Genomic DNA, 16,542 nt, shown 5'->3' with positions numbered 1-16,542 from the left:
ATAGCTCTCTTTTTTGCATTCCCATGTACATCAGGTTTTTGAAGGGTGTGGACCAGTCCTATCCCCAAGTAAAGGATCCTATTTCCCCTTGGGACTTAAACCTGGTATTGACAAAGCTAATGTCTCCTTTTGAATCATTAGCCACTTGTTCATTACTCCATCTCTTGAGGAAGGTAGCCATGAAGGCATGGCAATCATGATGGCAATCACCTCAGCCAGGAGAGTGGGGTGAATTATGAGCTCTAGTGTCGACCTCCAAGTCCTATCTTCTACAGGACAAGGGACACCTGCACCTTTATCCGAAGTTTCTCACCAAAGTGGTTCTGACATCCACATCCATCAGGAAATATATTTGTCAACTTTCTTCCCGAACCTTCATGCTCATAAGGAATGAGGAGAGACTCCACACGTGAGATGTGTTTTACTTGGACAGGACTAACCCAATTGTTTGTGGCAGTTGCAGACAGGATTAAAAGCCTTCTTATCTCTTACATTTGTGCTACAACATGGCCAACGTAACTCCTCCGAAGAGCATGCTGGTGCATTCAGCCAGATCTCATGCAGCCTCTGAAGGCCTTTTAGCCCTGGTGCCTATTCTGGACGTTTGTAGAGCTGCAGCTTGGTTTTCACTGTGTGCCTTGGCTTCACATTATGCCATCTCAGCAATCTAGAGATGATGCTAAATTTGAATAGGTAGTCCTTCAGTCATTATCCAGGTAGATTCTAATCCCACCTCTAGACCAAACTGCTTGTGAGTCATCTGAAGTGGAGTGAAACTTGCATGGAAAAGATAGGGGGTGGGGGAGAGATGGGCAGCCAGGACTTTGGTTCCACAGGAAAGAGCTCAGGGAATGGTACGTAGATGCAGATTCTTGAGAAAAACAGCAATAGCAAGCTTTGCAATTATCTCCAGCTTTGATTCTTTTTAAATCAGAGGTTTATTTACACCGAAAGATGCTTTCTGCCAAGCTGAAGGGCTGCTCGGATCAGGGCCTGGTAGCCTTCCAGCATTCTCCTTAAAAGACTACCCTGCAGGGCAAAGCCGAGCCTAAAGCTCTTTTCAAGTAGTGAGCTGGGATCAGATGAGAAGCAATAGGGACTATGGTCCCAGCTCTGGCCTTTCATTCACTTCCTTGTTCGGTCTTGCCGCTGCTTTTATATTATTCCCTCTCCCCCCCTGCTCTTATAACCCCTCCCACTTTTTCTCCTGCTCACCTCTTCTCCCACTGAGGACCCATATTACAACTACCATTCTTCTGCTTGAGGAGGGCTAGCCAGGATTACTTCCAGAAACCATCAGTTCTACTCCATAATAGTCTAGAGAGGACATGGGCCACTTCCTGCTCTCCAAAGCTGAGCACTCTGCTTCTACCTCCTTCCCAGTCTCAGCAGCCAAGACCTGGGTATTGCATAGCACTGCAACATATTTACTAGTGCCCCAACCCAGCCCTGTTTCCAGTTACCTCCTGTTTCTTCTCACCTACTCCCTTGGTATGGCAAGCATGTAGTACTGGCAGTGGGTTTACCAACAGGGCTCTGGCAGGCCTCCTTGCCAAGAAGCATGCGTGGCATTGCTAGAGTGGTGGAGAGCTGTTGACTTGCCCTTGGGTTTTTAAATGTTGTGTTGGAAGTTGGGGAAAGCCACTTTTGACAATTTGTGGTTTGGTTTTTTTTAATTTAAAAAAACAAATCAAACCTTTAGAAAGTTTGTGTCCTCCCTGTGTCCCAAGACTGGGTCCTTCACATCTTGGTTCCTTCCCCCTCCACTAGCTAATCTCTCCTGAGCAGCTAGAATTTGCTCTTCAGTTAGTCTTTGTGTTACCCCATTGGGGGGATCCTTTCCCTGAATACACAGTTCAAAGCCTTGAGGGTCCTGATCCCCCAAGGGGATTCATTCCCTGGCAGACCTGTTCTGTGCGTTCACCCCTAATGCCTTGGGGCTCCCATTTTGCACTCGTGCATGGCAACACCTGACATTTCCAGGTGGTGAGTGTTCCTTTTCCTGGCAGTGCATGTTACACCACACAAGTCCCTGGTGATGCACCCGTGTGCAGTGCCCCGACAGGAAAGGGCTGTGTTATAAAGCCATGCAATTTTGAACTGCCTCTTATCCAGTGACCTGTGCTCACTGATACTTAAAGGTGTTGTGTGTTGAGTAATAGAAGGCTTTGGCCTGGTTTTATTTAACCAGAGAAAGACTAGGACAGTCTCTTTCCAGGTCACAACCTGGGACATATAAACCACACATATAATTAAACTCTGTGTAAAGTAGAGATGACTAAATATAACCAGGGACACAGCTGATCAGAGGGCAGGACAAGAGGCAATGGGTTCAAACTACAGCATAGCAGATTTAGATTAAATCTCAAGAAAAACTTCCTAGCTGTAAGAATAGTAGGACAAGGGAACAGACATCTCAGGAGGTTGTAGAAGCTCCTTCACTGGAGGTTTTCAAAAGGAGGCTGGAGAGCCATCTGTCTTAGATGGTTTAGACCCAACAAATCCTGCATTTTGGCAGGGGGTTAGACTAGATGACCCTTGCGGTCCCTTCTAACCCTATGGCTCTATGGACATGTGCAATCACTTGAAGAAGAAACTGTTATTAACCTGTTCCGTAACTACTATTCGAGATGTGTTGCACATGTTCATCCCATGATCCACCTTCCTTTCCATCTGTAGCAGAGTCTGTCCTATCAAAAGGAGCTGAGGTGGGGATTGGGATGGCACTGCCCTTTATACTGTCACACAGTAGCACGAGGCAGCAGAGAGCATATGCACCATCACAACACGTACCAAAAATCTCTGAAAACACTGTGCACATGTGAAGTGAAATGGACGTATGCAACATGTATTGAAGAACAACAATTACAGAACAGGTTAGTAACAGTTTCTTATCCCCAGATCTATTCACTGACTTCTATTTTCTTGCATTCTCGTTTACCTCCAGAGATCTGGCCTCTTACTCTGTATCTGCCTGGACTTTAGCCATGCTTCCAGCACACTTGCCATTTACCAGTAGAAAAAATAACAAAGGTTACCATGGCTAAATAAAGGTTACTGAGGTTAAATAAAATCCAGGAAAAAATTTAGCTGACTTGTCTTAATTTTTATGTTTTGGAAACTGAAAACAGCTTTCCAGATATCAAGCCAGTTCTGCTGCCCCTGGGGAAACGTCAAAGTCTTTCTTCAGTTTCTTTTTATTTTGCAGGTAATTAATTCCTTTCCTAAGTATACTGATACATCAGAGAAGTTAAACTCCCCTTCACTACTTTCTTCTGCAATAAATTCTTTGCCATCATTCCAGTGAATATTTGTAGACCTGTTAACCACAACTAGATGTTAGCTCTAATTTAGAAATAATCTGCAAAGGGATTTTATATTTCTCCCTGATCTTCCCAGAAGACAAGACCACCCTTACCTACTAGCTATGCTGCCTTTTAAAAATTCCACTGTTTCTATTACATTATTTTTCAGCTACAGTGCAGTGAGTACTTCCATAGAATGAGCCCTGAGGAAATTAGATCCACTGACCTTTCTCTTTCTCAGCTTCTTGGCTACCTTGACACTTGGTTATCTATTTTTTGAAACTACGCACTTCCCTGTTATAACCTTGCAAAGCTAATTTACCAGCTTAGATACCAAAATACCTCAGTTATAATCAAAAATTAATATTTAACTTTCCTATCAAAAGTTATCCATCTCAGGTGAGCGGGCAAGAAGAATATTGTGATACAATCTTTTGATCAAGTCCTCCAGCTCTTCTGATTTGCATACAGTGTGTTGCTGTTTTTCAGGCATTTCGAAATCTGTTCTGGATCAATAGCTGCTTTTAAGTTTTCATAATTGTCCAACTTTCTTTTATTGTTAAAAATCATTTTTAAAAGGGCAGTGTCTGATGTGCTTGAGACATCAATTTCATCCATTAATGAATCTACTTTCTAATATGCCTCTGTCAAGATGTCCTGAATGGCTCAAGAGCATGAGTACCAATCTCAGGGCCGACTGTTGAGAGCCATGGCACAAACCCCAAATTAGTTGTGAGTTCTATATTTAGATTTCACCAACCAATTATCAAGTGTAAACTCCTCAGGTGCCTTTAACAGCCTTAACATGAAATCACAGACCCTGGGTACTCCAGTCTGTCTTGCCATTCCAGTGAGTCTGCCTCTGTGATAGATGGTCCCTTACACCACAAATCACAGCAATATTCAGGTTACTTCCAGTCCCAGAGAACCAGTCACTTACCTCAGGTCAATTGCACCTTAGATCTCTGGCCAAAGACAATGCTTGTTGCCAATCCTTTAATAAACTATGTATAGATTTAGTAATAGGAAAAAGAAATGAGAGCTATTTACAAAATTAAAGCAGGTAAACATACATACAGAAATTAGTTACAATCTTAAGTTTCAACATGTAATAGAAGCTTCTATAATAAGCAAGCTCTTTACAGTATGTCCTTTAGGGCTAACTCAGGCTAAGTAGCTGGGGATCCCTGGCTTATATCTAGAAACCTGGCCCCAAGAGTCCAAGCAGCATAGAGATCCAGTTCCTTCTTGTTAGGGATTTTTTTTCCTTCCCCCTTCTGTTTTGAGCTGCACACTCAGCTGATGGGAGGAATCCACTTGCAAGACTCCTCTTCATGGGCAGGGGAGAGTAAACAACAAAGTCTTTTGTTCTGTTCCACTCTATTCAGTTTGTGCTGAAGGGTCTTCACTGTTGTGTAGGACATAACACCTTCTTTCTACTTTCTACTCTTCTTTCTGAGACCAGCACTTCACACTCTCCTGTCTGATGATTTACACAGTTACAGAGGCTTATAATGTGAATGCTCAAATATTTCCTTACAGCATGGGATACAGATGTTTTAAGTAAGATTTTAATGCTTGCAGCAACTTGCAAACATTCAATAAAGTCTAAACACATTCTTATAATTCTAGTACCTATTTGAACAACACTAACACAGGTGAGCCCGACTGATTGCAGCTATGTGTTTCAGTGTTCAACTGAGGCCGGGGACCTTCAGCGTCCCAGCCTCACATGGTAAATTTGTGAAAGGCCTTATTTCCCTTAACTCTACTATGTAGCTGTGATTTATATGCCCTTTTCCTCTTCTCATCTTTTACCCTAAATGTCTTAATTGGCTGTGTTCCTGTTTGTCTTCCCTCTTCTGTTTCCCATGCAGCTTTTCTAAACTGCCTTGAACAGTCTCTTTTATGAAGGTGGACTGGCCATTTCTTCCTCCCTCGTTTGCTTGCTTTAATAGAGGAATTGTTCTCTGTGCCTTGATATGGTGTCTCTTAGGATTCCCAGCATTGCCTTGCGCACTGGTAGATTTTCACCCTTCCACCCTTTGCCCCTTACTAAATTTCATATTTCCCCAGAGCTTGCTTTCCTGAAATGTCATACTCTTAAACTGCTGTGTTCTGTACAGTGCTGCCTTCAAATAGCGTGGGGTTGCTGGTGTGAAGCTGTCCTGTCAAAGGTTCTCTTTCCACTTCCTACTGCTGTATCCAGTTTTAGTCTAAATTAAAACCGTCCCTGTTTTGAACCCAAGGGCTTACTCTCACTTCTGCTGAAGTGAAGTTTGTGTGATGGGAACAATCCCTTCCTGTGGCATTCAAGTGCTCTGTGAATTCCAACTCCCCTCCTGCCCCTTTACCATTGCTGCTCTTCAGTATTGGTCTTCTCCTTATTTTCTTACATGCACTTGGCACAAGATTCCTGGCTTGGCAGAGAGAAGTGCTGAAAGAACTTGGGTGCCTTTCATTCCCTTTTGTAGCATTCCTGGTTCTTAATGTGTGACTCTAGTGCAGGGGTGGCCAACCTGAGCCTGAGAAGGAGCCAGAATTTACCAATGTGCATTGCCAAAGAGCCACAGTAACACATCAGTAGCCCCCCCGTCAGCTCCCCCTGTGCCCCAGTGTCTCCCACATGCCAGCAGCACCGCTGATCAGCACCTAACCCTCCATCCCTGTGCCTCCTGCCGGCTGCGATCAGCTGTTTTGTGGTGTGCAGGAGGTGGAGGGGGCGGGAGGAAGAGCAGCAAAGGCATGGCAGACTCGGGAAGGGGCCTTGGCGGAAGGAGTGGAATGGGACCGGGCCGTGGGGCAGAGCCAGGGGTTGAGCAGTGAGCACCCTGTAGCACATTGGAAAGTTGGCGCCTACACAAGGAGCGGCATATTAACCTCTGAGGAGCCGCATGTGGCTGTGGTTGGCCACCCCTAATGGCCTTTATCTTTTTTCCTAGGCGGTGTTCAACCAGGCATGGAAGCTGTTTTCTAAAGACACAGTAGTTTCTCATTGTAGCCTGACCTTGGGCACCTCCTGCACTCCAGAGCAGTCCACATCTCCCCATCTCACCATGTCATTTCAATATAATATCGGCACTGGAATTGGGACAGCAGATGATCCTCAGGATTTTCTGGGGCAGTGTGGGAAGGATGAAAAAGGGGAAGAGGCTGAGGGAGTGAAGGGTTAATGTAAATTGTTGGCCAATCAATAAGTAGCCTTCACTGCTGCCCCTGTGATATTTCCATCAGGTTTTGTGGACCAGGGAACATGGCAGTAACATAAGAATGGCCATACGGGTCAGACCAAAGGTCCATCTAGCCCAGTATTCTGTCTACCGACAGTGGCCAATGCCAGGTGCCCCAGAGGGAGTGAACCTAACAGATAATAATCAAGTGATCTCTCGTCTGCCATCCATCTCCACCCTCTGACAAACAGAGGCTAGGGGCACTGTTCCTTACCCAGCCTGGCTACTAGCCATTAATGGACTTAACCTCCATGAATTTATTCAGTTCTCTTTTAAACCCTGTTTTATACCTAGCCTTCACAGCTTCCTCAGGTAAGGCGTTCTACAGGTTGACTGTGCGCTGAGTGAAGAAGGACTTCCTTTATTTGTTTTAAACCTGCTTCCCATTAATTTCATTTGGTGGCTCCTAGTTCTTGTATTATGGGAACAAGTAAATAACTTTTCCTTATTCACTTTCTCCACACCACTCATGATTTTATATATCTCTATCATATCCCCCTTAGTCTAGTCTTTTCCAAGCTGAAAAGTCCTAGCCTCTTTAATCTCTCTTCATATGGGACCTGTTCCAAACCCCTAATCATTTTAGTTGCCCTTTTCTGAACCTTTCCTAATGCCAGTATATCTTTTTTCAAGATGAGGGGACCACATCTGTACGCAGTATTCAAGATGTAGGCGTACCATGGATTTATATAAGGGCAATAAGATATTCTCCGTCTTATTCTCCCTTTTGTTAATGATTCCTAACATACCATTTACTTTTTTGACTGCCTGCTGCACACTTTGTGGACGTCTTCAGAGAACTGTCCACGATGAATCCAAGATCTTTCTCCTGATTAGTTGTAGCTAAATTAGCCCCCATCATGTTGTATGTGTAATTGGGGTTATTTTTTCCAATGTGCATTACTTTACATTTATCCACATTAAATTTCATTTGCCATTTTGTCGCCCAATCACTGTTTTGTGAGGTCTTTTTGAAGTTCTTCACAGTCTGCTTTGGTCTTAACTATCTTGAGCAGTTTAGTATCATCTGCAAACTTTGCCACCTCGCTGTTTACCCCTTTCTCTAGATCATTTATGAATAAGTTGAATAGGATTGGTCCTAGGACAGACCCTTGGGAACACCACTAGTTACCCCTCTCCATTCTGGAAATTTACCATTTATTCCTACTCTTTGTTCCCTGTCTTTTAACCAGTTCTCAATCCATGAAAGGATCTTCCTTCTTATCCCATGACAACTTAATTTATGTAAGAGCCTTTGGTGAGGGACCTTGTCAAAGGCTTTCTGGAAATCTAAGTACACTATGTCCATTGGATCCCCCTTGTTCACATGTTTGTTGACCCCCTCAAAGAACTCTAATACATTAGTAAGACATGATCTCCCTTTACAGAAACCATGCTGACTTTTGGGCAACAATTTATGTTCTTCTATGTGTCTGACAATTTTATTCTTTACTATTGTTTCAACTAATTTGCCCGGTACTGACGTTAGACTTACCAGTCTGTAATTGCCAGGATCACCTCTTGAGCCCTTCTTAAATATTGGCTTTACGTTAGCTATCTTCAGTCATTGGGTACAGTAGCTGATTTAAAGGACAGGTTACAAACCATAGTTAATAGTTCCGCAATTTCACATTTGAGTTCTTTCAGAACTTTTGGGTGAATGCCATCTGGTCCCGGTGACTTGTTCTTATTCTCAAATAATTCCAAAACCTCCTCTAGTGACACTTCAATCTGTGACAATTCCTCAGATTTGTCACCTACAAAAGATGGCCCAGGTTTGGGAATCTCCCTAACATCCTCAGCCATGAAGACTGAAGCAAATAATTCATTTAGTTTCTCTGCAATGACTTTATCGTCTTTAAGTGCTCCAGGGGCCCCACTGGTTGTTTAACAGGCTTCCTGCTTCTGATGTACTTAAAAAACATTTTGTTATTACCTTTTGAGTTTTTTGGCTAGCTGTTCTTCAAACTCCTTTTTGGCTTTTCTTATTACATTTTTACATTTAATTTGGCAGTGTTTATGCTCCTTTCTATTTACCTCACTAGGATTTGACTTCCACTTTTTAAAAGGTGCCTTTTTATCTCTCACTGCTTCTTTTACATGGTTGTTAAGCCATGGTGGCTCTTTTTTAGTTCTTTTACTGTGTTTTTTAATTTGGGGTATACATTTCAGTTGAGCCTCTATTATGGTGTCTTTGAAAAGTGTCCATGCAGCTTGCAGGGATTTCACACTAGTCACTGTACCTTTTAATTTCTGTTTAACTAACCTCCTCATTTTTTGCATAGTTGCCCTTTCTGAAATTAAATGTCACAGTGTTGGGCTGTTGAGGTGTTCTTCCCACCACAGGAATGTTAAATTTTGTTATATTATGGTCACTGTTTCCAAGTGGTCCTGTTATAGTTACCTCTTGGACCAGATCCTGCGCTTCACTCGGGACTAAATCGAGAGTTGCCTCTCCCCTTGTGGGTTCCTGTACCAGCTGTTCCAAGAAGCAGTCATTTAAACTATCGAGAAATTTTGTCTCTGCATTTCGTCCTGAGGTGACATGTACCCAGTCAATATGGGGATAATTGAAATCCCCCACTATTATCAAGTTTTTTATTTTAATAGCCTTTCTAATCTCCCTTAGCATTTCATCGTCACTATAACTGTCCTGGGCAGGTGGTCAGTAATAGATCTCTACTGTTATATTCTTATTAGAGCATGGAATTACTATCCATAGAGATTCTATGGAATGTATGGATTCATTTTAGATTTTTATTTCATTTGATTCTACATTTTCTTTCACATATAGTGCCATTCTCCCCCCTCCTGCACAACCTGTTCTGTCCTTCCGATATATTTTGTACCTTGGAATGATTGTGTCCCATTGATTGTCCCCACTCCACCAGGTTTCTGTGATACCTATTATATCAATATCCTCGTTTAACACAAGGCACTCTAGTTCACCCATCTTATTATTTAGACTTCTAGCATTTGTGTACAAGCACTTTAAAAACTTGTCACTGTTTATTTGTCTGCCCTTTTCTGATGTGTTAGATTATGTGAATGTTTCTCGTCTGATCTTCCCCATACTTTGTCCTCTTTCTTCCTCTCCTCCTGACTAAACCCTAGAGAATCTCTATCAATAGACTCTCCTCTAAGAGAAGTCTCCCTCTGATCCACGTGCGCCTCTGCAGCAATCGACTTTCCCCCATCTCTTAGTTTAAAAACTGCTCTGCAACCTTTTTAATGTTAAGTGCCAGCAGTCTGGATCCACTATGGTTTAGGTGGAGCCCATCCTTCCTGTATAGACTCCCCCTACCCCAAACATTTCCACAGTTCCTAATGAATCTAAACCCCTCCTCTCTACACCATCGTCTCATCCACGCATTGAGACTCTGAAGCTGTGCCTGCCTACCTGGCCCTGCGTGTGGAACTGGAACCATTTCTGAGAAGAGGGGGCAATTGTACCAGGGCCTCCAGCTCAGTGGAGCCCCCGAAACATCCGTAACTGGACTGAAATGGGAGGGGAGTGGGCCTCAGTGAACACTACGTACCAGGCCCCACATTTCTCTCAGTTGGCCTGTGACCCCTTCCCAATGTGAGGCAGAGGTAACTCTGGCAGGTTAAAAAGTGGAAAGTTCCATCACTTGGCAGGGGTATTGACTAGAGTTTGAGTTGTGATAGAAGCCAGGTTCTCATTGTGGTAGGCACCGCAGAAACGTATGATAGACTGTCCCTACCCCAAAGAGTTTATAATCTATGTGTAAAACTATAGACAACAGGCGAAGGCAGGCAGAGGAGCACCAGGAAGCTAGGAGATGACATAGGTCAGCTTGCAAAGCAGCAGTCCCAGCACACCAGTCATTGTTGAGTGTTTTGAAGGCATCATACTGAAGGAGAGTTCGAAGGAGGACAGCAGATATTTGTGGGGTGCTTCTCCCATGCATGGCAGAGAACATGAAGCTGCCTCTTGGAAATTTATAATCATGGGTAATCAAGACTGGCATAACCTGCAAAGAGAAGGTGGAGCGGTTGACGTCTTGATATAGAAAGAAATATGATGGGTAGGGTGAGGATAGGCCATGAAGGGGCTTCAAAGTGAAAGCAAGTTTTTGGGTGCAGTGGGGAAGGGGAAGCTAGTGGAGGGATGCAAAGAGAGAGGTGACATGGTGAAAGCCAGGAAAATGCTCTTTGCAGCAGCACTAATGCTGAACTCTGCAACCCCCAGATCCAGGTGTGGCTGCTGGTTTCTACCTAAATCTGTTTATGATGCCTGTATCGCACTTGGAGATAAGAGCATGTTAATATTTTATTGCCCATTGCTTGATCTGAGACACCAGTCAGGCAACAAGGCAATCAAAACTAGCTTTAGTGGTGGGGATATATTTATATATGAGTCATCAAAGCAGGGCCACCACTTAGCAGAGAAGGCTGGGCTCTGGCCCTCCTGGTCCCACTCTTTCTGGTGTAGGGGTGGCGGAAGGGCTCTCAGGAATGGAAGTGATCCCTGTCCTTGGAAGGAAGTACAGTGGGAGTGCTGCTGCAGGGGTTGCACTGGTTGCTAAAGCCTGGGGGGAGGGGTCCCTCCTGCCCTGGCCACTAACTGGTGCCCTCAGTGCCTTGTTCTTTCTGTTTCACCGAGTCCATTGCACTCACTGTCCTGCTCGCCTTGGCCTTTCTTCAGAGTGATTCATCCTTGGTGTGTAGTGCATCATGGCCAGCCCTGCAAAGAAGGCTCTGAGGGCTGACGATAAACAACTTGCCCATCAAGATACAGGGCATGCTGGCAATAGCCCAGCCCAGACAGCTGCGTAGGCATGGAAACAAAACGGGCCTCTGGCCCCTAGAGAGTGGGCCCTGAACTGAGTAGCTGAGCTGAGTTAGCAGAGGGGAGAAGACAGTCTTCTCTTTGGGCAGCATATTAAAAGAACCCGTCAATTGGGCATATTCCACTAGCAAGAAATTCACATTAACCTTGAGAAAACAAAGGCAGCTTGGAGAACAGGGAACTTCAGACAGTGCCACGTTTTCAACATTATTGTGCTGAATGAGCTTCTAGCCACCTCTCTGTGCAGCGTTTCCATCCCCAGCGCCCCACATTCATTCACATGCCTGATTATTGACTGGCTTTGGTTCAAACAGGAAATGGTTCTGCTCACAAGTCCGTTCAGCTTGAGACATGCACAGCAGTGATGCAAATCGTGATACCTCGATGGTCTTGAAAAATACTCAGCTGCAGCAATATCCGCAGGCATTCTTTCGGGCTGCAGGGTGTGGGCCCCTGGCTGTCGAATACCACAGTGCATACACCATGTCGCTGATCTGGACTGTATTGGGAGACCCCCTGTCAATGACCTGCTTACTTGATTTAGTCTAATTGATCTCTTTCCCTATCATATATTGCAATCGCGTGTAGTGAAGATTGTGACTGGATTTATATGATCTGCCCAATTTTTTTCCTTTTTCCTGTCCTTAATCCTAGTTTAAAAGTAAACCAGCTCACGTTTCATCGGTCGCAGAGATTGTTGCAAGTTTCCAGGTGTGTTAAAGTTGGATGAAGGTCTGATGATGCATTTTGAAAAGCCTTATGCTAATTTTCTTTTGTTGTTTCATTGCTCAAACACAGCTTGGCTTGGCCACTTCAGAGTTGGTTCCAGAGTGTCTGGGATGTAGCACACAGGACTTACTGGAGAAGGGGGCGCTTACTCTTGAAGTTCATTACAGGAGCTTGATGAAAGGATTGATCATGTCTGAGGGACTTTTTGTGCCCTGTTGGCACACCACCTGAGTCTTGGATTCTGGGGCTTCCGTGAAAGCTTTCCCCATGCCTGCCAGAGCCAGGTCCTGTTAGTTATTATTTGTATTACAGCAGTACCAACTGAGCTCAGGGACCCATTGTTCTAGGCACTGTACAAACACCCAGTGAAAGACAGCTCCTGCCCTGGAGAGCTTACAGTTTCCGTAGACAAGACAGACAAATGATGAAAGGAGAAATAGAGTCACAGACAAGCAGAGGTCACACAGCAGCTCAGCGGCAGAACCAGGGATGGAATGTAGATCTAGCGCCCTTCCCGCTGCTGACTCAACTTAAAAGTGCCACTAGGCTTATGGGCTGTCCACAGTAAGTTACCAGAGTAAATCACAATAGTACCTGGGCACTGTCTACATTAGGGCTCTGCTCCAGTATAGTTACGTTGATGCAAATTTCCCTGCTGCAATCAGGCCCCTAGATCTCTGGTTTCAGAGTCTTGTAAATTGTAACATTGGTTCCGGTTCACTTTACAATTGCTGCTAACTCTGGAGTTCTGCTTGGAGCCTTAAGTGCTCATGGATCAAGCCTGACACTCTGTTTTTTAAATGAAAAAGGAAATTCCAAGGCAATGATTCGAAGTTCCTATTGGTAATTTAAGAGAACGTTAGATTTACAAAAGCCACACATTGTGCTAAGAAACTCTACTTTAAGGTTACGCATACTTCTTGTCTATTACGTTATCCTAAACAACCTTAATGTTGCCCCGGTAGCCCTGCAAATTGTGTGCCCAACTCTCAGACATCCTTTCTCCCATGCACCTTACATCTGTTACTTTGATTATATCCGCCATATATTCTGTTCTTCCCTCAGCCTGTCCTGTGAATTGGGAGCGCTCTCAGCCCTTAATTGTAGCTGCTGGGGTGTTGAATCTTTTAACAAAAGAGCTTTACTTCTGACTGTTTGTTCAGATATTTGGGTTAATTAGGAGTGGCTAAAAATAAACCTCAGAATTTTTAATAGTCTGAATAAAGTATCCCCTTTTCTCAATCAGGTCTCCCTGAATATTGATGATATCGTAAACCTGCTGGTTCTCCTGTCAGCTGTAGAATCTTTGAGGAGGGGCAGGACAACACTGGACAGACAAAACCTGAATTTCTAGGGCAGGGGAAAAAATTATTTCAAGTCACCATTGTACATCATCTGCAAAGAAGCAAGCATTTACAATTGAATGGCTTAAGTAAATGTAAATAGCGCCTGGTCTACACTCCTGTTAGGCCGACACAAGGCAGCTTATGTCGACCTAACTATGGAAGTGTCACCACTAAAATTTCACTCTCACCGACATAACTGCCACGCTACGCCGACTTCATAACTCCACCTCCATGAGTGGCACAGAGTCAAGGTTGACGTAGTTAGGTCACTGACACTGTGTTGCTTGCATTGACTGTTACTGGCTTTCGGAAGCTGTCCCACAATGCCCGGTACTGACAGTACGGTTGGTACAAGTGCTCCTGGTGAGCACATGCACTGCTGACACAAGAAGCATAGTGTGGACGTGCAAAAGCGATTTAATTACTGTGGTGGCTGTATGCTGATGTAACTTAGGTCAGGATAATTTTGTAGGGTAGACATGTCCTGAGTGATGAACTCACCATCTTTCCCCAACTCAAATGAAGGTGTCTTTTTCTGTGAGGAACAGTCTTTAGAAAGGACTTGCTGCATAGTAGGGGGCTAGCGTTCGCAGAGCCCTCTGTTCTATTGCCACCTGCTGCAGTGAGTTTTCTTCTTGTCCTGTGCTCTTTCTGCTGAACCGGGACCCAAGTTCCCTCTCCTGCCCCTGTGGCCGGTTACCACCAATACATGGGTTGGTCAACAGATTGGTCCCACCAACCTATTTGCTCATCCATCTCGGGGCCTTTTGTGGCTTTTGATCCCTCATGCCCTTTGTGGAAGAGATTTCAGGCTCATTGTTTTGCTCCAGAGAAAGCTGGGCCCAGAGAGGCGAAGGCCCTTTGCCTTGCTATGAGCTGCAGCCTCCCCTAACTAACGTCTCCATTATCACTGGGGACAGGTCCCTGGGGTTGCTGCTGCAACAAACTTGGAGGGGAGAAAGCATGAGTCATGCTATTATCAGGAGTATTAGCGCTTCAGATAAATATAATTTCCCTTGTGCAAGGTTAATGGTGGAGGCGGTGACGTCTGAGCAGTGAACCTCCTGCCCCGCTTGCCCTTGCTAATCTAAATTGCTTTATGTTGGGACAGCATGTAGGGAACTTTTAAAACTGAACCCGATGCCCTCAAGTTCATTAAAGGAATTTTGGCAAGTGAAGAGGCATTCACTGTGCACCAGATAAGGATTAGCTGGAGGATGTTCATACTGATACTGAGCCCAGCGATGTGATTCCTGGTCGCAGTGCACTGGCCGTGCCAGCCATGACTACAGAGTTCTGCAGGGCTCTGTAATGTAGTGCTTGGTCAGTGCCACCCCAGACCTCAGCAGGGTGGGGCAACACCGTGGCAAAACCAGCTGCCCTCTAAACGATGGATGGTCCCTGCAGACTCTGCCAGTGCTCCAGTCTGGCTGGACTGTCCCTTATCACCTTCATCCATTGTCGCACATATTTGTTTCATCACTGCATCATCAACAACCTATGCTGTCACCATGGTGTGCTTTCCTCTAGCTTATTGCATCTGTGCAGGGCTTTTTAATTATAAAACACCTAACAATGTAGCCATGGGCTCATGGCATGTGCAGAGCATATTGAGGCTGCCATGTTTAATTAGTTTATTCCTCATTTTTGATCAATGCCTCTCATAAAACGCGGGAGAGCCAGCGTAAGCACGTCAGCAAAATCCTTCATCTCTGACCTCTCAGAGTGGGTGGCAGAGTTCAGCTGAATGTGCCCTGGAAATACACAACTCTGTAAGGCACCCTTGTCTCCTGAGCCCCAAGGCACTGGGATGAGAGTGTCCCGTGGCTCAGCTGGACAGATTGGGAAACTGACCATGGTGGTACAGAGTGCGCCATGTTGTCCTCCAGCAAGTTAGAGGATTTATGAGAAACCAGTTTGCTCATCGAGAGGGGTCTTGCGCTGTGATTGCTGACCCAGCCTGCTGCAGCATAGCATCGTGGTCTGAGCTCAGGCCTGGAAGCCAGGAATGCCTATATTTAGACTAGCTGTACCACTGCCTTGCTTTTTTTGGGGGCAAGCTACCCCACGCACTGTCAGTTTACCTATCTGTAAAATGGGACCAATAAAATCCACCTTACAGGCATTGGGGAGGATGAACTGGTGTCTGCGAGAGCTACAGAAATGCCAGAAATTACTAGCAAAGGCAGGGCTTGTAAATGTTTGGAGAGATCCTCGTTAGCCTCAGTGTTTTAACGTGACAGGCAGAGGCTATTTTGTTGCCGCCTGGCCTGGTTTTCCCAGGTTGGGCCGTGACTTTGGCCCTCTCTGATCTTTTTCTTTCTTTAAGTGTCTCAAGGATTAAACATTCCAGCTTCTGGGTCTCTCACTCCCTAGAGAGCTTATTTAATATTCCTTCCATGGGGTAAGTGTATGGCTGTCCCTGCACAGGGAAGTGCTCTGTTTATGTGTGAAACAGGTACAGCCTACGCAGTGCAAGCTGCCCTCAGCTCAGACCCACAGGGGGCTGCAGAGAGGGGGGTTCTCTCCCCATGGCCTCTCCCTTCCTGTTCCCAAGTACCAAGGGAGTGAACTGTGATTACAGTGCCTGTGTGATGACACCTGCCTGCTAATATGCCAATGACTGTGTTACTGCTGCCCCAGGTTGGATTTGTCCCCTTGTCCTGAAGGTGAAAGATGCTATCTCAGTACCAGTCCTCCGAGCCAGATGGTCCCCCACACAACTAGCTTGAAAGATACTCCTTTGCTCACCTATAGCATGTTCCTGTGGAGGGTCTCAAAGCACTTGGCAAATATCAGTGCATTTAGGCCTGGCAGTTCCCCCTCTGAGATAGGTGGCTGTTACCCCCATTTTACAGATAGGGAAACTGAGGCATAGAGTGATGGTGTGACCGGCTAAGGCCCCATGGCCAATCGCTGGTAGCACTGGGTATAGAGCCCAGACTCCAGTTCCCTGGCCTGGCTGCTAGCCCAGAGGCTTTCCCACCTGTGGTCTGCAGAGACCTGCCTGGTCACGTGGTGCCGGCTCTCCTTATTCTGGCGGAGAACAGACGGGGTAGTGGACTGAAGAGCAACAGGGGATGTTGGCTCTAATTTTTAAGAACACCAAAGACTGATGG

This window comes from Eretmochelys imbricata, chromosome 9 (assembly GCF_965152235.1).
Source record: "Eretmochelys imbricata isolate rEreImb1 chromosome 9, rEreImb1.hap1, whole genome shotgun sequence".
NCBI lineage: Eukaryota > Metazoa > Chordata > Testudines > Cheloniidae > Eretmochelys > Eretmochelys imbricata.
The sequence above is the reverse complement of the archived record's forward strand: the minus strand, read 5'-3'. Positions refer to the sequence as shown.